Source organism: Nicotiana attenuata, chromosome 2 (genome assembly GCF_001879085.1).
Source record: "Nicotiana attenuata strain UT chromosome 2, NIATTr2, whole genome shotgun sequence".
In the NCBI taxonomy this organism is placed as follows: domain Eukaryota; kingdom Viridiplantae; phylum Streptophyta; class Magnoliopsida; order Solanales; family Solanaceae; genus Nicotiana; species Nicotiana attenuata.
The window spans coordinates 31627087-31650214 of NC_031990.1; positions in this window are offsets into that span (position 1 = coordinate 31627087).

Consider the following 23128-nt stretch of genomic DNA (forward strand, 5'->3'; position numbering starts at 1 on the left):
TGTTAATTGTTATTGGCATTATAGAAACGTAGTGGAGGATCACTTGGTTGTTTATGGGTTTGTTACTGGATACACCAAATGGGTTTAGAGTTCACATTCTGCTTTATGTTGAGTTATGTGATAGATTTGAGTTTAGTATCAGGGCATATAGATGGTGTAGTTTTCTTGATTATATTGTTCGTGTGTGTTTGGATACGCCTTGAGCATCTGATTAGTTCCTGGCCTTTATTTTGGGCTCTATTCATCAGTTTTAGAAACTACCTACTCAACCAATGTGATTTGTATCTCACTGTGGTAGATAATTGTTGGTTACCAAAATTAGGAGTTCATTTACTCTCTCAGTATAGACTGTTCTTTTTAAAATAGCTGACATCATGAATACTTTTTTAGTCTAAAAGGGAAAGAAAATACTATTGCAACATTTCTTTTTCTTCTATTTCTCTTTCATTTTCCTTGTCATGATTTTAGCAGGTTACTTAAGAATAGAAAGACCTTGCAACTATCTATGTTGCAGGTAAGTAAAAAAGTTAAGAATTGTATTTTTGGTAATTAAAAGGTTGTATGTTCCCTCTTGATTGTCAAAAGTTCTTTTCCACAGTAGCAAATTTTTTAGAACTTTCTACGGTGGTTGACATCAAGTTGTGAGGAACATAATTGTATTAAACTATACATAATGTATCAAAAAAATTCTGCTTGTTCTTAAGTCTTTGGATTTTTTGCTTGGTAAATTTGTATAGTCCTCTATTTCTGAGAGTGACCTCTCTTCCTTTTGTACTTTTGGTGGGTCAATTTTGATTGCCTTTGAAGTTTCATTTCACAGTAGTAATTTCTCCATCCTTACTAATTGAAATGATAAGAAAAGTTAAGATTTAACTTACAATGTGTCTTGACATTAGTGTATATGTATATATTGAGAATATATATCTTTTACAAATATTTTACTTAATCGTTTATTTATCATCCTTGTAGGTGGAACAAATGCACAAGAGGTAGATGATGAAAGCAGTGAAGACCTTACTTGAGGGCGTTGTATCACGATCCTAAACCCGGACCCGGTCGTGATGGCGCCTCTCGTGAAGACAAGGCCAGCCGACACACTTCTAATTCACTTTAAGCAATTAAAATAATAAATACCAAGTCTTTAACAGGATTAAAATCCCAAAATAAAGGTTAACAGTATAATTTGCGGAATTTAAAAAAACATAGCCCGACATCGGGGTGTCACCAGTCATGAGCATCTAAGACAATACTACAAGTCTGAAAGTCTACTCCAGTACTACATAACTGAATCAGAAAGGAAATAAAATAGAGGGAGAATGCACTGAGCTGCGAATCGCCAAGCAGCTACCTAGCAAATCTCCGAAGATCTGCTGGAAACTATCAACCCTCAGTAGCAGGACCTGTAGCGCCCGAATCTGCACACAGGGGTGCAGGGAGTAAAGTGAGTACTCCAACTCAGTGAGTAATAACAATAAATGAAGACTGAGCGATATAAAATCACGTGAAACACAACATTAAGCTATAAGAGGCATAACAAAATCCGTAAACATAACTAAACAGTGAAATCTCATAAAACACCTTTTAAGCAGTCAAACAATATATAGGAAAAACAACTAGAAATGGTAAACACATAAGAACTGCCCCTCGGGCAAGATAACAACAGAATCGGCCCCTCGGGCAATATCACAGAACAATACCAGCTTGTCACGACCCAAACCCCGGTCGTGATGGCGCCCAACACATTATTAAGCAATCCCGACCATTCAACAGCAAATCTCAACTTATGATAATTCAGGAATTCGAACACAGATACTAAATTACTAAACCATCTTATTAAACTACTATGAGCACGGAGTAGTATACTGAAAACCAACAAAAATACTAGAACATAACCCAAAACAGGTTCCGGTGTCACGATCACGAGCCTCTAATACAGAGTGTCATCCTATAACAAGACTGTCTAAAAAATGCAATAATGAAAGATAGGGATAGGAGGGAAGGATCAAGGCTGCCAACGCCATGCAGCTACCTCGATGCTCCCGGTGAAATGCTGCTCAGCTAGACAGGTCCTCCCTCAGACTGTGATGCACCTAAATCTGCACACAAGGTGCAGGGAGTAAAGTGAGTACTCCGACTCTGTGAGTAATAAGCATAAATAATAACTGAAGATAAGAAATCACTAAAAACACAAGGCAACTATAACGGGCAGTACCAAACCTTTAACAGTGAGACCGGCAAGTCAATAAAGTAATAGTACAGAAAGAACCATGACAGGTAATAGGTAAGGAATGATGCAATGATGCAATGCAATGCAAATACCGGTACACTCAGGTACCCACTGCGGCGTGCAGTCCGAGCCAACCATATATTTTACGTCGACGGCGCTCACTGGGGGTGTGTACAGACTCCGGAGGGGCTCCTACAGCCCAAGCGCAAATAAGCCATCTCGTGGCACCAACCAGGCCCTCGGCCTCAATATCACATAGTACTGCTGCGGCGTGCAGCCCGAGCCATCCATAAATCCAGAAATCACAATAAGCCCCTCGGGCACTTTTAAATCAGTAATCCACAGCCCAAAATATCATTTAAAATATCATTTGAATTTTCAAGTTTAGAAAAAGGGGCTGGGTTTGCAAAAATAGTACTTAAAACCATGGAATGAGGTTAAACAATGTGCAAAGTATGCAAAACAGTGAAATCAATCCCTGAAGGATCCAAATAACCGGCACGAAGCCGAAATGCAACAGTCAAATCCAAATAACGATGATTTCTAACAAGCTCTAGTAGAAAAACACAGTAAAACATCACCGGGACGGACCAAGTCACAATCCCCAATAACCAACAGCCCCGCACTCGTCATAGAGCGCGTGCCTCGCCTCAATATAGCGGTACGATGTGAAATTCCGGGGTCTCAAACCCTCAGTACATCATTTACACCCATTACTCACCTCAAGCCGGCCCAAAGTCTAGCTCGCTATGCCTTTTCCTCTCGAATTGACCTCCTCGCGCGTCAAATCTGATCAAGACCACAAGGAATACATTACAATAGGCTAAGGGGATATAACCCAATCGAAAAGACTCGAAAAACATCGAAAATCACGAAGTTGGCAAAACCCGAGCCCCGGGCCCACTTCTCGAAAAATTATAAAATTCACATCATCGGATTCCTCGTCTCGCCACGAGTCCATGCATATCAAATTTATCAAAATCGGAGTCCATTTGACCTTCCAAATTCTAGTTTTTTAACTTATAATTTCTCAAGCCCTAACTTACCCCGTTTTTGATGAATTTCCACTAATTTTCATGTTAAATCTACCATAAACACGAATAATTAGGCCAAGGGACTTACCTCCAATCGATTCCCAGTCGAAACTCTCAAAAATCCTCGCCCAAAGCTCTCAAGGTCACTCAACAATGGTGGAAAATACCCCAAGCTCGCGGATGAAATATGATATTATAAAACCCCTTCTGCCTACAGCGATTTTCGCTTATGCGATCCCGCTTCCGCATATGCGGGACCGCTTCTGCGTCCATTTCCCCTCTTATGCGGTTTCTCACTTAACTTACCACCTCTGCCCTTGCGACATATTCTCCGCTTCTGCGGATTACCCAAGACCGCTTCTGCGGTTATTCACTCGCACCTGCGGACCCGTTGATGCGAAAAGGGGTCCGCTTATGCGGAACTCATCAATTCAACACAAGATCGCTTCTGTGCTTTTCCACCCGCTTCTGCGGAACCGCTTCTGAGGTCCATTTCCGCAGAAGCGGAAATACCAGATGACAGAAATCTCAGACCTGAAGCAACTTCCAAAAACTCTCGTTTAACCACTCGAATTCACCCCGAGGCCCCCGGGACCTCAACCAAAAACACCAACACATCCTAACACCTCATTCAAACTTGTTCCAATCCTCAAAACAGATCTAACAATGCAAAAACCATTAAATCACATCGGATTCAAGTCTAAGTTTCTTAAAAACTTCCGAATTACGCATTCGATTAAAAACCCGACCAAAACACCTCCGAATGACCTGAAATTTTGCACACACATCCAAAATCACCTAACGGAACTACTGCAACTCTCGGAATTCTATTCCGACCCTCGGATCAAAATCTCACCTATCAACCGGAATTCGCCAAAATACTAACTTCGCCAATTCAAGCCTAATTCTGCACCGGACCTCCAAAATCAATTCCGATCGCACTCCTAAGTCACAAATCACCTCCCGAAGCTACCCGAATCACCGGAACTCCAATCCGAGCCCTCTAACTCATAAGTCAACATCCGGTTGACCTTTCCAACACAAGCCTTCCTTAAGGAGACTAAATGTCTCATTCTCCACCAAAACCAAACCAATTCAACTCTAACTTACCAAATGCCGATAACGAAACATGAAGAAGCAATAAATGGGGAAAACGGGGCGGTAACACATGAGACGACGGGTCGGGTCGTCACACAGCCCCTCGGGCTATATCTCAGATCTCAATGGGTACTCACGCTCACTGGGGGTGTACAGACTCCGGGAGGGTCCCCTTACATCTCGGCCTCATATCAATCACAAGCCACCTCGTGGCGTACAATCTCAGGCCCTCGGCCTCAATCACAATTTATATATCACTGCTGCGGCGTGCAGCCCGACCCAAAAGCATGAAGCTCAGCACAAAATATCTTTTGAAAATAGCATTTAAGGTGTTTAAAACAGAATAACATAGCTGAGTTTTTTTTTTTGAAACCAGTAAAATATGGCATGACTAAGCACAAGTATGAAATCAAACAGTGAGGATATATCAGTAACAATCCCCGAAGGGTCCAACCAGTTGGCACGAAGCCCAAATATGGCATTTAGCCCAAAACATGACAATATCAAACAATTTGCTATTAAGTATGCAGTAAAACAGTAATTCGGGATGGACTAAGTCACAATCCCCAACGGTGCACGACCCCACGCTCATCATCTAGCGTGTGTGTCACCTCAACATAGCTGAACGTTGTGTAATCCGGGGTTTCATACCCTCAGGACAGCATTTAAAATCATTACTCACCTCAATCCGGCCCAAACTCTAGCTCGCAATGCCTTTGCCCCTCGAATTGGCCTCCGGATGCTCCGAATCTACCAAAATCAAAACCTAATCATTAAAATATGCTAAAGGGACAAAGCCCACTCGAAAATAATCGAAAAACCATGCAAATCCTGAAATTACCAAAACCCGACCCCTGGGCCCACATCTCAGAATTCGATAAATTTTACATCATTATGTTCCTTATCTCCACACGAGTTCATACATATTAAAAGTTCCAAAATCCGACCACAAATGGTCTTTCAAATCCTCAATCGAAGGCCTAGGTTTCTAAGCCCTAGTTTCTCTAAACCTTACCTCAATGATGTCTCCTTGAATTCTCTCTTCAAAATCGCCCAAAGCTCCAAAATTCGTGTTTAAAAGTAGTGAAACCCTCTGAAAATCGCGAAGGAGGAAATATAAACATTCTGACCGAGGCTTTTCGCACCTGCGGTCCAGATATAGCACCTGCGTGACCGCTTCAACGGTCCCAATGGCCGCACCTGCGGTTTCCACATAAGCGGCCAAAACCGCATATGCGATGTGCATTCCGCACCTGCGCCTTCACAGATGCGGTCCCACAACCGCTTCTTCGGTTCCTACCTTCCCAGCCATTTTTCGCTTCTGCGACTGGCCTCCCGCATCTGCGGGGTCACACCTGCGATCCTTTAACCGCAGATGCGGTTATGACAGTAACAAAATACTTCAGCTCTTCAACTTAATTACAAACCTTCCGTCAACCATCCGAAATTACCCCGAGGCCCCCGGGACCTCAAATAAAAGCACCAACAAGTCTTATACTACCATTCAAACTTATACCAACCTATAAAACACCTCAAACAACATCAAAACCACCAAAACACATCGAATTCAAGCCTAAGGTTCTAAAATCTTCCGAATTCCGCTTTTGATCAAAAAGTATACCAAACCACTTCCGAATGACATGAAATTTTGCACACACATCCCAAATGACATAACGAAGATACTGCAACTTCCAGAATTCCATTCCGACTCCTATATCAAAATCTCACCTATCAACCAGAAAATGCCAAAAACTCAATTTCGCCAATTCAAGCCTAAATCTACTCTGGACCTCCAAAACACATTCCGATCACACTCCTAAGTCTCAAATCATCTCCCGAAGCTATCCAAACCATCGGAACTCACATCCGAGCACTCTAACATACATAAATCAACATCCGGTTGACTTTTCCAACTTAAGCTTTCTTAAAAGAGACTAAGTGACTCAAACCTTCTCAAAACCTTTCCGAACCCGAGACAACCAACCCGATCAAACATAGAACTAATAATTAAAGCAATAAGAAGCAGAAATGGGGAAAACAGAGCGGTAACTCATGAGACGACTGGTCGGGTCGTCACACGTTGGTTCTGTTAGAGCTTCATATGTTCTAGGATCTTCTAATTTAGGACTTTTTGCAAACTTATCTATGCTAACTTTGAATTGTCAAAGAGTACATTATTTAGCTATTTTGCTTTTATATGTGGATGATGTTAGTTGAATATTTTGGATAACTATGTTGATTATTAGTCTCATTTCGTGATTTAGATACATTCCAATTATCTAATATTTTATTATATAGGTAATCAATTCGTCATTGCTTTTTCGTTGCAATAGATCCTATAAACCGTTGCAGTTGCCCCTAAAAATTATTATAATTGATATTCAATGTGTTGCAGTAGTCTCAAAAAAACCATTGCATTAGCACCAAATATTATAGCAACAACCTCAAATAACCGTTGCAATAGCCTCTAAATACCGTTGTTATAGACTCAACTAACGGTGCCTAAGATAATAACATGATGGTTTACAACCGTCCCAATTAAACGCGTAACCGTTACAATAGAAATCATGTGGCAACGGTCGGGAAACCGTTGCAGTGACATATGGCCACGATTTTCTAACCGTTGCGCAAAACCATTACAATAGACCTATTCCGACACAAACCGCTGGGACGGACCCCTAAGCCGTTCTTCTAGGTCTATGGCGATGGTGTACTTATCTATTGTGACGGTTATTAAGGTGTTACCATAGGTCTATTTTTTAGTAGTGGATCATGAATTGATAAAACTTCTTATCGTTTTATATCAAATATTGATGCATTATTTTTTTATAAAGTTTGTCCCAAGAACTTAAGTTATAGAGAGTTTATGACACTTATTGAGTACCGTTGTGGTGTACTCAACCCTTAGGGGCCCCTCTGCAGGGTCCCTCTTACTTTACATGTTTCAGGATGAGCTATGATACGTGGGATGCGGTCAGGGCTAGGTGACTCTCTTCCTGAGGTATATAGTGAGGCACCACTCCTATTTCGTGGTAGCTATCATGTGTTTTCTTAATTTAGGCTAGTCAGGTATTAACCCAAGTGTTTAATTCTACTCTTTGGTATAGAGGCTCCATAGATAGTTGTGAAAGGTTGTAGTTACGGGGTTTTACACAACATACATGAAAGCATATTTATTTTACTTATTCTCATTGCTATTATCATGAAAGATGTCATGTGTGATGTTGAATTAGAAAATATTTTATCATTTAACTTGAAAATGTAAATGAGTTTCAAGGAGCTTCCGCAGTTAAATTGGTTTTCATGCATATGATTTGGGCCCATCACATGGTTTGGTTCACTCGGGTCGGGTAGTGTGTCGGGTGCCGGTCACGTGATTTTGGGTCGTGACAAACTTGGTATCAGAGTACTAGGTTCTAAGTCGAGTCCTAGGAAGTCTATGGAACCGTATCAAGTAGAGTCCCTCTTATCGGTGTGTTGTCGGCCACACTTATATCGGGGAGGCTACAATGACATCTAGGGTGTTTTAGTTTCTTCATACTCTAGATCGTGCATTTGTGCCTGAAGTGATAGTACAGATTCTCGATCGTATTAATTATCTGTTGTGGAAGATATAGAAGTGACGAGAATAAAGCTCAAGGTTCAAGTTATAATACAAGATTTTTGGGCTAATAGCCCGAAAGTGTCAGATTTGTTTAAATGCAAAGATAAGTCGAGAATGGATTGAGACTGATATAGTCAACACGTATGACTTTGGTGAATAAGAATTTTCAAATGAATATTGATGGCTCGTGGAAAAGAGATTGAGATTTCGATGTCAACTAGTGCTATCAGAATAGAGCCAGAGCATTCAATAGATTATATTAGAGGAGGTGAAAGAGGGAACCTCAAAAGAGTAAGGCCCTAATCTAGAATTTAGATTTTTAGTCAAGATGTTAAAACGATCGATCACTGTTACTATCACCACTAATGAGTATGGCAAAGGTACAATAAAAAAATATTGTGAATGAAGATGTTGCATCTTAAATTATCATGACAAGATATAGAGAGGTGATATGGATCTAATTGATAAGTAAATGTGAATCGGTCAAGTTTGTGACGAACATAGTATGATTCATAAGAAGTATCGCATGTTTAAGACAGTGTCAATAATGACTAACAACACTTTCCCAAAAGGGGGGGGGGGGACTTCTTTATCATCCGAAAAGGGAATGTTACAAGATGAGTGAGGTGACCCTTAATTGTATTTGACATCGGGTTTCCCCAAGCATGGCAGGTTATCATCATTATGATGTCATATGTAATAGAAGTGGCACACAAGAAATAAAGTACCACGTGTAAGTACAAGTTGAGGATAGACGAAGCATGCCATATGTAAAAGATGGACATGACAACCTTGAATTCCTCAAGATGATAAAAGCGATACAAATAAAAGCTCAAATTATGCATACCAAGGTATGCGAGGATAAAGTATGTGAACTTAAATGGCTAAGCGTGAAAATATTAAGGCATGAGATGCATAAAAGGCATAATCTTGGATGTTATAAGAAGCAATATAGGTCGTTAGAGAAGGGAAGAAAAATGATGACATGGAATGATAATCTTGAGTTTTTCTAGTCGAGGCGTGTCTTATTTTATTCTGTTGTAATGATGAAATTTTAGAATTTCCAAGAATTATCTCAAAGCAACTATATATGTGCCCGATATTGAAAGAGCAGTTAACTTGTGAGTGAACGAATCATTATGATTCAAGAAGAATAAATATTGAAATGACTCATGGGCTAAGTTAGTTGTTGGAAAGTTATACATATAATGTGCACAGGCGTAAGGCTCAAAAAAATTAATTTAAAAACGGTTATGGTACAGATTTGGAGATTGCAAGGTTACAAGAATTCTAAGACTAGATGATACCGTGTCACAAATTCCAAACATGATATGTGTGGACGTGGTCAGCTTTACCATGAAGAATGGGAAGATGCAAGTATATATTTTTTATATATGAAACATGTTGATGTAAATATGTGGTATTAGCTATGGGCCAAAAGAGTTTTCATTATGATGAAGACATGATGGTGGAATAAGGATACATTGCGTATTTCTCACATTTAGCAATGTGAAGATGGTATATGATGTGAAAAGTTATACAATGATATGTGCATTTAGCCTAAGGGAGTCTGTAACGATCCGGCCGGTCGTTTCGAGAGTTATAGTCCCATTTCTCTATTTCCTGCTTCTTTTGTGTTCTTCAGCTGTATTTTGACTTACCGGGTTAGTTGTTTCGGGTCCGGAGTGATTTTTGGAGTGAGTTGAGGCACTTAGTCTCTGTGAGAAGGTTTAAGTTGAGAAATTTGACCGGATGTTGACTTATGTGTAAACGACCTCGGATTTGAATTTTGACGATTCCGTTAGCTTCGTTAGGTGATTTTGGACTTAGGAGTGTGTCCGGAATGTGATTTTGAGGTCCGTAGTGGAATTAGACTTGAATTGGCGAAAGTTGGAATTTTTGCGATTTTGGGCGGCAGTGGAAATTTTGATATCGGGGTCGGATTTGAATTTCGGAAGTTGGAGTAGGTTAGTGGTGTAATTTCTGACTTGTGTGTAAAATTCGAGGTCATTTGGACGTGATTTGATAGGTTCCGGCGTCGTTTGTGGAATTTGGAAGTTTAGAAGTTCTTAGGCTTGAATCCGGGGGTAATTTTGTGCTTTGATGTTGTTTTGAGTGATTCAAAGGTTCGACTAAGTTGGTATGATGTTATGGGATGTGTTGGTATATTTGATTGAGGTCACGAGGGCCTCGGGTGAGTTTCGGGTGGTTAACGAATCATTTTTGGCTTTTGGAGGATGGCTGATAGTTGCTGGTATTTTTCTTCTGGTTTTCTTATACGCGATCGCATGAGTATATTCGCGATCTCGTAAGATTATTTGGGGTAGAGGTGAGTTTTTTTACGCGATCTCAGAGTTAGGGATGCGATCGCGTATGTGTGTGAGATCGTGCTTCACGAACGCGTGGCTAGTGTCACGTTCATGTAGGAGTAATAGAGCTGAAGAGGAGCTGAGGTGATTGCTCGGCGCGATCGCGTGAGGTAGGATGCGATCACGTAGGTTTGTGTGGCAGTGGTTCGCGAACGCGTGGTGAATTTTGCGTTTGCATAGAGTAAAAATGTGGGGCAGCCTGTTTGTGCTTCGCGATCGCGAGGCTATTTCCGCAATCGCGATGAAGGATATCTGGGCAGGAGTGTTAAATTTCAAAATCGAGGGTTTGAACCCATTTTTCATATTTTGAGCTTGAGACCTCGGAACTGGGCGATTTTTGAAGGGATCTTCATAGAGTTGATTGGGGTAAGTGTTTCTCACTTGGTTTTGGTTAAATTTCATGATTACATCTTGATTTTTATCATCTAAATTGTGGTTTGGGGTTAGAAATTGAGAAAAAAATGGAAGAGTTCTTGAGAGAGAATTTTGAGGTTTTGGATGGGATTTTGTTGTCGGATTTGAGTAAATTTGGTATGGTTAGACTCGTGAGTGAATGAGCTTTCTAGTTTTGTGACTTTTGTCAGATTTTGAGATGCGGGGGCCGGGTTTGAGTCCATTTTGGATTTTGGAGTCTAATTTGGTTGTTTTCTTGTGGAATTGATTCCTTTAGCATATATTAATGGTATTGTACTGATTGTGGCTAGATTCGGGACGTTTGGAGGCCGACTTGAGAGGCAAAAGCATTGCGGAGTAGGATTTTACTCGGATTGAGGTAAGTAACAGTTGTATATATGGTCCTGAGGGTATGGAACCTCGGACATTGTGTCTTGTGACTATTTTGGAGGTGCCGCACATGCTAGGTGACGAGCGTGTGGGCGTGCACCCAGGGGATTGTGACTTGGTCCACCCCGTATAGACTGTAAAGTTGAATTTCATGCTGTTAGCTATATGCTCTCTATGTGTTATGGAAATTTATTGTAAATCATGTTAGAAACCATGTCTAGGCTATGTGTTGGTACTGTTGAGTCCCAGAGAGGCCACGTTACTTGTTGAGTTGCCTGTTATGTGCTATTTGTACTCAGTCACAATTTTTACTCGTATATCATATCTCAGTCTCTGTTATTCTATCTGATACTTCATGTTATTGCTGATTGGGCTGATTTTTCCTGATTTTTGCGAGCCCGAGAGACTGGAGAGATTGATGATTGAGTGAGGCCGAGGGTCAGATTATGAGGATATTTATGGGATCGGGCTGCACGTCGCAGCATATTTTATTGATTTACGCCATGATTGGCTTGATATAGTGCTTGGTATGAAGAAGCCCTTCCGGAGTGTGCACAACCCCAGTGAGCGCCGTACCTACTGAGTGCGAGTGCCGAGTGCTCAGTGCTGTGTGATTGTGAGGAATGAGTGATTGTGAGGTTGGAGTGATTGGGAGGACTGAGAGATGATTGCCTGAGAGGCAGTATATGATTACATTATTAATGCACACAGTTGCCTTATATCCATGTTTTGAAAACTGTTAAAAGATATTCTTATCTGGTTTTACTTGAACTTGACTTAAACAAACTGATTTTACTTGAATTACCGGAACTTGGGAAGCATGACTATTTTCCTTTCTGAAATTATTGCAAAATGACTAAAACTGTATAGCTCGTCACTATCTTCATTTCCTTATTTATTCCCTTACTCATCGCGAGCGCGTCTCCCCTTCCGCAAACGCGAAGAACAATTCCACCCGAACCCCAACTGCTCAACTTCCTCTACGCGAACGCGTCTGATACCTCGCGAACGCGATGCATAAGATCCCAGCCCCTTCGCGAACGCGTAGCCTCCCTCGCGAACGCAAAGGCTAAATCCTCAGCCTCACATGATAACCCTTCGCGAATGCCAGGGCCTACTCGCGAACGCGAAGGTCATTTCTCTGCAACACTGAACAGCAGTTTTCTGCATTTTTCCGAAATATGAAATGGTCCGATTGATCACCCGAGGCCCCCGGGACCTCAACCAAACATGCCAACATACCCCATAACATTATTCAAACTTGTTCCAATCTTCGGAACGCTCAAAACAACATCGAAATCCCAAATTTGCATCGGATTCAAGCCTAAGAATTCCAAAATCTTCTAAATTACGCTTTTGATCAAAACCCAACCAAACCACATCCGAATGACCTGAAATTTTGCACACACATCCCAAATGACACAACGGAACTACTGCAACACCCAGAATTCAATTCCGACCCCTACATCAAAATCTCACCTATCAACTGGAAAATGCCAAAATCCAATTTTGCCAATTCAAGCCTAAATCTACTCCGGACCTCCAAAACACATTACGATCACGCTCTTAAGTCCCAAATCACCTCCCGAAGCTATCCGAACCGTCGGAACTCACATGCGATCCCTCCAACACATAACTCAACATCCGGTTGACTTTTCCAACTTAAGCTTCCTCAAAAGAGACTAAGTGTCTCAAACCTTCTCAAAATCTTTCCGAACCCGAGCCAACCAACCCAATCATATATAGAACCGATAAATAAAACAATAAGAAGCAGAAATGGGGGAAACAGAGCGGTAACTCATAAAACGACCGACCGGGTCGTTACATCCTCCCCCTCTTAAACAAACGTTCGTCCTCGAATGAGTCAAGAAACATACCTGAAGCCTCAAACAGGTGAGGATATCTGCTCCGCATCTCTCGCTCGGTCTCCCAGGTAGCCTTCTCCACGGGCCGACCTCTCCACTGCACTTTCACTGAAGCTATATCCTTTAATCTCAATTTTCAAACCTGAAGCTCCAAAATAGCTGTTGGCTCCATATCATAGGTCAAATCACCATCTAATTGAACCGTGCTGAAATCCAGAACATGAGACGGATCCCTAATATACTTTCGGAGCATAGAAACATGAAATACCGGATGCACACTCGACAATCAGGGTGGCAAAGCAAGCTCATAAGCCACCTCCCCAATCCTTCGAAGCACCTCAAAAGGCCCAATGAACCGAGGACTCAATTTACCTTTGTTCCCAAATCTCATAACACCCTTCATGGGTGAAACCTTCAACAGAACCTTCTCACCAACCACGTAGGACACATCCCGAACCTTCCAGTCAGCATAGCTCTTTTGTCTCGACTGTGCTGTACAAAGCCTCTCCTGAATCACCTTCACCTTGTCTAAACCATCCTGCACCAAATCTGTACCCAATAGCTTGGCCTCGCCCGGCTTAAGCCAACCAACTAGAGATCTACACCGCCTCCCACACAAAGCCTCATATGGAGCCATCTGAATACTCGACTGGTAACTATTGTTATAAGCAAACTTTGCGAGCGGTAGAAACTGATCCCATGACCCTCCGAAATCAATGACACAAGCGCGCAACATGTCCTCCAATATCTGAATAGTGCGCTCGGACTGCCCGTCCGTCTGATGGTGAAAAGTTGTGCTCAACTCAACCTGAGTACCCAACTTTCGCTGTACAGACCTCCAAAACTGCAAAGTAAACTGAGTGCCCTTGAAATGATGGAAACTGGGACACCATGAAAACTAACAATCTCCCAGAAATAGATCTCTGCCAACCGCTCTGAAGAATAAGTAGTACACACTGGAATGAAGTGCGCGGACTTGGTCAGCCGATCCACAATCACCCAAATAGCATCGAACTTCTTCAAAGTCCGTAGGAGCCCAACTACAATGTCCATGGTGATCCGCTCCCACTTCCACTCTGGAATATCCATCCGCTGAAACAAGCCACCGGTCTCTGATGCTCGTACTTCACCTGCTGACAATTGAGACACCAAGCTACAAACCCCACAATGTCTTTCTTCATTCTCCTCCACCAATAATACTGTCTCAGATCCTGATACATCTTCGCGGCACCAGGATGAATGGAATACCGCGAGCTATGGGCCTCCTCCAGAATCAACTCTCGAAGCCCATCTACACTGGGCACATATATCCGGCCCTGCATCTCAACACTCCATCATCACCGATAGTCACATCTCTGGCATCATCATGCTGAACTCTGTCCTTAAGGACAAGCAAATGAGGATCATCATACTGGCGCTCTCTGATGCGCTCAAATAAGGAAGACAGAGAGATCACACAAGCCAATACCCGACTGGGCTCCAAAATATCCAACCTCACGAACCGATTGGCCAAGGCCTGAACATCCACTGCAAGAGGTCTCTCCTCAACTGAAATATATGCCAAACTCCCCATACTCACCGCCTTTCGACTCAAAGCATCGGCCACCATATTGGCCTTCCCCAGATGATACAAGATAGTAATGTCATAATCCTTAAGCAACTCCAACCACCTCCGCTGCCTCAAATTGAGATCCTTTTGCTTGAACAAGTGCTGGAGGCTACGATGATCAGTAAACACCTCACAAGACACATCATATAAGTAATGCCTCCAAATCTTCAATGCATGTATAATGGCAGCCAACTCCAAATCATGAACAGGGTAGTTCTTCTCATGGGGCTTCAACTGTCGAGAAGCATAAGCAATCACTCTACCCTCCTGCATTAAAATGCACCCAATGCCAACTCTCGAAGCATCACAATACACGGTATAAGAACCTGTAGTCGATGGCAATACTAACACTGGAGTTGTGGTCAAGGTAGTCTTGAGCTTCTGGAAGCTCTCCTCACACTCATCAGACCACTGGAATGGAATACCCTTCTGACTCAACTTGTTCAAGGGCGATACAATAGATGAAAATCCCTAAACAAACCGGCGGTAATAACCCGCTAAAATCAAGGAAGCTACGAATCTCTGTAGTTGAGGACGGTCTGGGTGGCCTCTGAACCGCCTCTATCTTCTTCGGATCAACCTGAATACCCTCACTGGACACCACGTGCCTCAAGAAAGCCACTGAACTGAGCCAAAACTCACATTTGGAGAACTTTGCATAGAGTTTCTCCTCTCTCAATGTCTGTAACACCACTCTCAAATGTTCCGTGTGCTCCTCCTAACTACGTAAGTATACCAGAATATCATCAATGAAGACTATGACAAACGAGTCGAGATATTGGTCCGCCCGAAAGACATCACCAAGAACTCATAATGACCATATCGGGTCCTGAAAGCTGTCTTAAGAATATCTGAGTCCCAGATCTTCAACTGGTGATAACCTGAACGGAGATCAATCTTGGAGAACACTCTCGCTCCCTGAACTGGTCGAACAAATCATCGATACGAGGCAAAGGATACTTGTTTTAATTGTTACTTTGTTCAACTGCTTGTAATCAATGCACATTCTCATCGTGCCATCCTTCTTCTTCACAAAAAGAACCGGCGCACCCCAAGGTGACACACTATGACGAATGAACCCCTTCTCAAGGAGTTCCTGAAGCTGCTCATTTAACTCCTTCAACTCCGCTGGTGCCATACGATACGGTGGAACAGAAATGGGTTGAGTGCCCGACACCATATCAATACCAAAGTCAATATCCCTGTCTGGTGGCATGCCTGGCAGGTCTGCAGGAAACACATCGGAGAAATCCCTCACGACTGGAACAGAATCAATACTAGGAGTCTCTGCACTGACATCCCTCACAAATGCTAAGTATGAAAAACAACCTTTCCCAACCATATGCTGGGCCTTCAAGAAGGAAATCACCCTGCTGGGGACCAAATCGGTCGAACCTCGCCACTCAATCTGTGGCACACCAGGCATAGCCAAAGTCACTGTCTTGGCGTGACAGTCCAGAATAGCCCGACATGGGGATAACCAATCCATGCCCAATATAACGTCAAAGTCCACCATGCATAACAATATTAGATCCACTCGGGTCTCCAGACCCCCCAATAGACACAACACACTACCGGTACACACAGTCTACCACAACAGTATCGCCCACCGGCGTAGATACATGAACAGAAGAAACGAGGGACTCGCAGGGCATATCCAAATAATGGGCAAAATAAGATGACACATAAGAGAAAGTAGAACCAGGGTCAAATAACATAGAAGCATCTCTGCGGCAGACTGAGATAATACCTGTAATCACCGCATCTGAAGCAATCGCATCAGGCCTAGCTGGAAGTGCATAGAAGCGGGCCTGACCACCACCGGATCAACCTCCTCCTCTTGGGCGACCCCTAGATGACTGTCCTCCACCCTAGCTGACTGGATGGATGGTGAAGTAACTGGCGCTGAAGCTGATGACTGACCCCTCTGCTGAGATGAACCTCCAAGACGACGAGGACATTGCCTCCACATGTGACCCATCTCTCCACACTCATAGCAACTCCCGGGTGCTGGAGACGGGGACTGAAGGGGAACCCTAGCACCGGAATGACTAGCAGACGCACCTGGTGTAGAAGAATCCTGAACTGATGGAGCACGGGACGAACACTGGGCTGGAAGTGCACTGAGTGAGGAATGACCCTGCTGAGAACCGTGAGAACCATGGCCCGATATGCCCCACGATAATCTAGGTGAGCTGACTGAGCATGCCTGAACTGACGGCCTCTGTCGTGCTGAAACTGGCCCCTCGAAGGAGCACCCCCAAAACTACCATGTCCTCGAGGCCTCTTGACCTCCTTTTCCTTGCGCTCCTAGCGATGAACTGACTCAATCTCACGAGCGATATCAACAACCTCCTCAAACGTAGCACCTGACACTCTCTCCCTAGTGATGAGAATCCGAAGCTGGTATGTGAGGCCAGCGACAAACCTCCTGATCCTCTCTCTCTCTCTGTAGCAACCAGCCAAATAGCATGACGAGCTAACTGTGAGAACCTCATCTCGTACTGAGTAACAGTCGTATCCCCCTATCGCAACTGCTCGAACTGCCTATGCAGCCCCTCCCTGTGAGACTGTGGAACATACTTCTCCTAAAATAGAACGGAGAACTGCTGCCAAGTAAGAGGTGCCGAACCAACAGGCCTACGCCTCTCAGATGCCTCCCACTAGGTGAAGGCAGCTCCGGTAAACTGAAAGGTTGTGAATGCAACCTCGCTGGTTTCCAGAATACCCGCGGTGCGAAGAATCCTCTAACATCTATCCAAGAAACCCTGGGCATCCTCGCCCTCTGCACCACTGAAAGTAGGAGGCTGGAGTCTGCCAAACCTCTCCAATCTACGCTGCTCGTCCTCTGGCATAACTGGAGCTACGTAACCCTGAGCAGCTGCCACCGGTTGGGCTAGTGGTGCCTCCAATGTCTGCAATCCCTGAACCACCTTATCGGGTGTGCAGGCGGCGGGAGTCTGAGAGCCTCCCCTTGCCTGAGAAGTGGCTGCGCCAGTAGAAACCGCGACCACCTGAGCAAGACTCGTACATACTGTCAAGATCTGGGCCAAGGTCTCCTAAAGACCTTGAATCACAATGGGCACAACTGGTGCCTGAGCTGGTGCTGCTGGAGCATCCACAACTGGGACCTGATCCTGAATTGGGGCGGCTGGTAGATCTGCAGGTGCTGCCCCAGCTGCTGTGCGGGCTGCACCTCTGCCCCTACCACAGCTTCGACCGCGTCCTCGACCCCTAGTGGCCCCACCTGGTGGTACTGGTGGTGGTCCATCCTGACCGGTCGCTCGTGTCCTCATCATCTGTGAGAGAATAGAATAATAGAAGTTTAGTACTCGGATCAACAGATTCGCACGACAAGAATTTCAAGAATATGAAGTTTTCCTAAAGGCTCTGCCGCCTCTCGAGGATAAATACAGATGTCTCTGTACTGATCAGCGAGACACTACTAAACCTGCTCATGACTCGTGAGACCTATGTAACCTAGGCTCTGATACCAACTTGTCACAACCCTAACCCGGACCCGGTCGTGATGGCGCCTCTCGTGAAGACAAGGCCAGCCGACACAACACACAATTCATTTTAAGCAACCAAAATAGCACAATTTAAGTCTTTAACAATAATAATAATAATCCAAAAATAAAAGTGAATAGCAAAATTCGTGGAAAAACAACCAACACAGCCCAACATCGGGGTGTCACAATTAATGAGCATCTAACATAAGTCTCAAAAAAGTAGAAAAGGGACTAAACAGTCTATTACAAAATCCAGAACTAGGAATAGAAATAATGATATGAGGGAGAAACACTGGGCTGCGAACGCCAAACAGCTACCTAGTAAATCTCCGAAGATTTGCTGGAAACTATCAACCCTCAGTATCAGGACCTGTAGCGCCCGAATATGCACACAGGGGTGCAGGGATTAAAGTGAGTACTCTAACTCAGTGAGTAATAACAATAAATGAAGACTGAGCGATAAGAAATCACGTTAAACACAACAATATACTATAGAGAGGCAGAGTAAAATCAGTAACGTACAAATAAACAGTGTAAATCTCATCGAGCACCTTTTAAGCAGTTAAACAAGAAAATGAGAGGCAGCTAGAAAAGATAAACACATAAAAATCGCCCCTCGGGCAATAACGTAGAACAATACCAGCCCCTCGGGCTATATCTCATATCACAATGGGTACCCGCGCTCACTGGGGGTGTACAAACTCCGGGAGGGGCCCCTTACGGCCCAAGCGCAATATCAAGCCATCTCGTAGCATAATGACTAGGCTCTCGGCCTCATATCAACAAGCCACCTCGTGGCGTACAATCTCAGGCCCTCGCCTCATAATCATAATCAGTATATCACCGCTGCAGCGTGCAGCCCGACCCAAAAGTATCCTCACAACACAGGCCCTCGGCCTTACTCAGTCAGAATCTCATAAGCCACTCGGGAAACAGTAAACATGATGCTCAGCTCAAAATATCTTTAAAATTATCATTTAAGGTGTTAAAACAGAGTAAATATGGCTGAGTTATGAAAACAGTAAAATATAGCATGACTGAGTACAAGTATAATGTCAAAACGGTGAGGAAATGGCAGTAAAAATCCTCTAAGGATCCAAATAGTTGGCACGAAGCCCAAATATGGCATTTAGCCCAAAACATGATAACATCAAACAATTTGCAATCAAATACGCAGCAAAACAGTCATTCGGGATGGACCAAGTCACAATACCCAACGGTGCACGACCCCACGCTCGTCATCTAACGTGTGTGTCACCTCAACATAGCCTAACGCTGTGTAATCCGGGGTTACATACCCTCAGGACAACATTTAAAATCATTACTCACCTCAATCCGGCCCAAACTCTAGCTCGCGATGCCTTTGCCCCTCGAATCGGCCTCCGGATGCTCCAAATGTAGGCACAATCAGAACGTAACCATCAAAATATGCTAAGGGAACAAAGCCTACTCAAAAACAATCGAAAAACAACGAAATTCCCGAAATTAACCAAACCCGACCCTCGGCCCCACGTCTCGGAATTCGATAAATTTTGCATCATTAGATTCCTTATCTCTCCCCGAGTTCATTCATACCAAAAGTATCAAAATCCAACCACAAACGACCCCCAAATTCCAAAATTCTAGGTCTCCAATTACAAGCCCTAGTTCTTCAATATTAAGCTTAAATTCCATGATTAATTAGGTAGAATCCACATTAGAATCGAGTATTAAGTCCATACATCTTACTTCCAAGTGTTTCCTCTTGAATCCCTCTTCAATCCTCTTCAAAAAGCTCCAAAATCGCTCAAAAATGGTGGAAGTTAACCTCAAAATCGCGGACAATGGCTATTAAAACATTCTGCCCAGGCATAAAAACCCTTCTTCGCGAACGCGGTCAATGCCTCGCGTTCGCGAAGCACAAACTTACTTTGACCAAAATTCCTTCATTGCGATCGCGTCACCCAGCTCGTGAACGCAAAGGCTTAGCACCCTTACTCACTGCGAACGCGTCTCCCCTTCCGCGAACGCGAAGAACAATTCCACCTAAACCCCAGCTGCTCAACTTCCTCTACGCGAACGCATCTGATACCTCGCAAACGCGATGCACAAGATCCCAGCCCCTTCGCAAACGCGTAGCCTCCCTCGCGAACATGAAGGCTAAATCCTCAGCCTCACCTGCTAACCCTTCGCGAACGCGAGGGCCTGCTCGCGAACGCGAAGGTCATTTCTCTGCAACAGTGAACAGCAGTTTTCTGCATTTTTCCAAAACATGAAATGGTCCGATTGACCACCCGAACTCACCCGAGGCCCCCGGGACCTCAACCAAACATGACAACATACCCCAAAACATCATTCAAACTTGTTTCAATCTTCACAATGCTCAAAACAACATCAAAACCCCAAATTCGCATCGGATTCAAGCCTAAGAATTCCAAAATCTTCTAAATTACGCTTTTGATAAAAAATCCAACCAACCCACGTCTGAATGACCTGAAATTTTGCACACACATCCCAAATGACACAACGGAACTACTGCAACTCCTGGAATTCCATTCCGACCCCTACATCAAAATCTCACCTATCAACCGGAAAACGCCAAAAATCCAATTTCGCCAATTCAAGCCTAAATCTACTCCGGACCTCTAAAATACATTTTGATCATGCTCCTAAGTCCCAAATCACCTCCCGAAGCTATCCGAACTGTGGGAACTAACATCTGAGCCCTCTAACACATAAGTCAACATCTGGTTGACTTTTCCAACTTAAGCTTCTTCAAAAGAGACTAAGTGTCTCAAACCTTCTCAAAACCTTTCCAAACCCGAGCCAACCAACCCGATCACATATAGAACCAATAGATAAAACAATAAGAAGCATAAATGGGGAAAATAGAGCGGTAACTCATGAAACGACCGGCCGGGCCGTTACAATTATAGTTACTAAAAACAAGACGAATGAGGTATTATCAGTAACCTTTATGATCAGAAGGGTACAATTTTCATGAAGTTCTTGTACAATAATTACAAACTCGTTACGAGCAATGGTTATGATGTTCTGCATCAAGGATGTTGAAAGTTATGTCTGATAGTCAAGGATTTAATGGGCAACTCGAATGTATTCCTACAACTTTGGGACATGTGTGATTTGAATTAAATTCAAGTATTGGCGGAGAACAAGAAAGTACTTTGAATTGTACATGGGATTAAGTGGAATAAGAGAGTATTTTAATGTGTACACACTTAGCACGAAACGAAATAGAAAAGGGTAATGTAATGTGCATTCCTGAAAGAGAAATGACTCTTGTACACCAAAAAAATGAAGTATGCCAGTAAAAAGCATGGGTTTAAAAAAGGGCACTAATCTTAAAAGGTGCAAGTGCCATTGTGATAGCAATATTATGCGAGTGTTGGTAGCTTACGGGCTATGGTAGTATACCTATGGTGCACCCATAAGTAGAAAAAATCTCAATTTTTTGTTAGAGAACCATCACAAGGAACTCAATAGAGTTAAAGAGTTGGTTAAAGTAAAGAAATGAAAACTTGAACCCTGGTATTCGAGTATGGATGGCAAAGTAGTATCGTAAAATGAATGAAACTGGGATGAATATTTTTTTCAATAAAGCAAACTCGTAAGCAATAATAGTTATCAAGTTGAGATGTTCGGGAACTCCAAAAATCACGAGTGAAGGTGGGGGTATTAATTGCTATTTGATGGATGAATCTAGGACAAATATCTTATTACTCTTTGGAAGGAACAGAAGAACATTCCAGAATAATTTTAACAATTATAGGACATCACGAGTCCTAAGTGGAAAAAAATCATGTATGGAAACAAGAATCGTGAAAGGCAATAGGTTTATTTAAAAGTATTGTTTATGAAAAAAAAATTCAAAAGACTACGAGTCGTAATGAACATGTTTTGCAGATACCAAGTGGGAAATATAACTTCGATCTCATAAACTATGAGATATTACCTTGAGCAAGCTCAGAAATTAAGGGGGCATGAAAATAAGTTATTGTATATTAAGGAAGTCCAATCACAGAGTGATTTTTGATTTATTTGGAGATACTTTTCAGGTACAACTTGACGTATGCATGACTAAGAAATTGCAGGCATGCATGTATAATAGTGGTATGGGAGCTATATATAGTAGCAATTATTGATGTTGATTGGTATTCATATATGTTACGAGTTAAAAGTTTTAAAGATTTACATTTGATGCACTTATGATATATATACGGCAGAATGAGGTCAAGATGGTACATTTTATTGTGTATTGTTGGTTGTAGAACGACATTGTTATTGGTGCCCGTGTGGGGGATTGTTTTGGACAGGTTAAAGTTTTTGGATTGTCCTAGTTATAGGGGGAAACTTTACCGAAATTTTTAAAAATTTATAAAGATAGCTAAATTTTGAGGGCCATAAGCAAGTTGAGATTTTGGAAAGGAAATATAAGACCCATATAGTCAGAAGTGCCTATGCATAATGGTTGGAGGTAAAAGGATGGTAACTCTATTCTTAGAAGTGACTTGTAAAACATTGAATGCTATTAAGAAAGTTGATGTGCGCTAATTATATTATTTTGTGTGCAGACGAGGACTATTAATATGATAGATATCAATTGGATAAGATAATAAGTGTATGAGGAATATTATAAGTGGTGTGGGGTATAAGGATAGCCCTAAGTTAGAGTCAAGTTTGAAATTACATGATAGATTAAAGTTCCAAATGAGTACGCACGAGAAAAAACCTTGGACGAACATATCTACATATGTATAAGGAGTTACGTGATGAAAAACCTATCAAATGAAAGAGCTTCGAGTCTAGTTTCTAACGCTTCAAACTATTTGTCATTTGGACATTCTTACAAGAAGTTATGACCAAATTACCAAAGGCTGACAGAGGAGCCAGCAGATGCGAAGCATCCGAGGCCGAGTCCGAAAGAAAGACTGGCAGTGAAGTGCTGCCATAGCATCAAGGTCCGCATCCGAGCTTCGAAGAGGAGTGAACTGGGGATGCAAAACATCCGAGTCCGCATCCGAAACCCA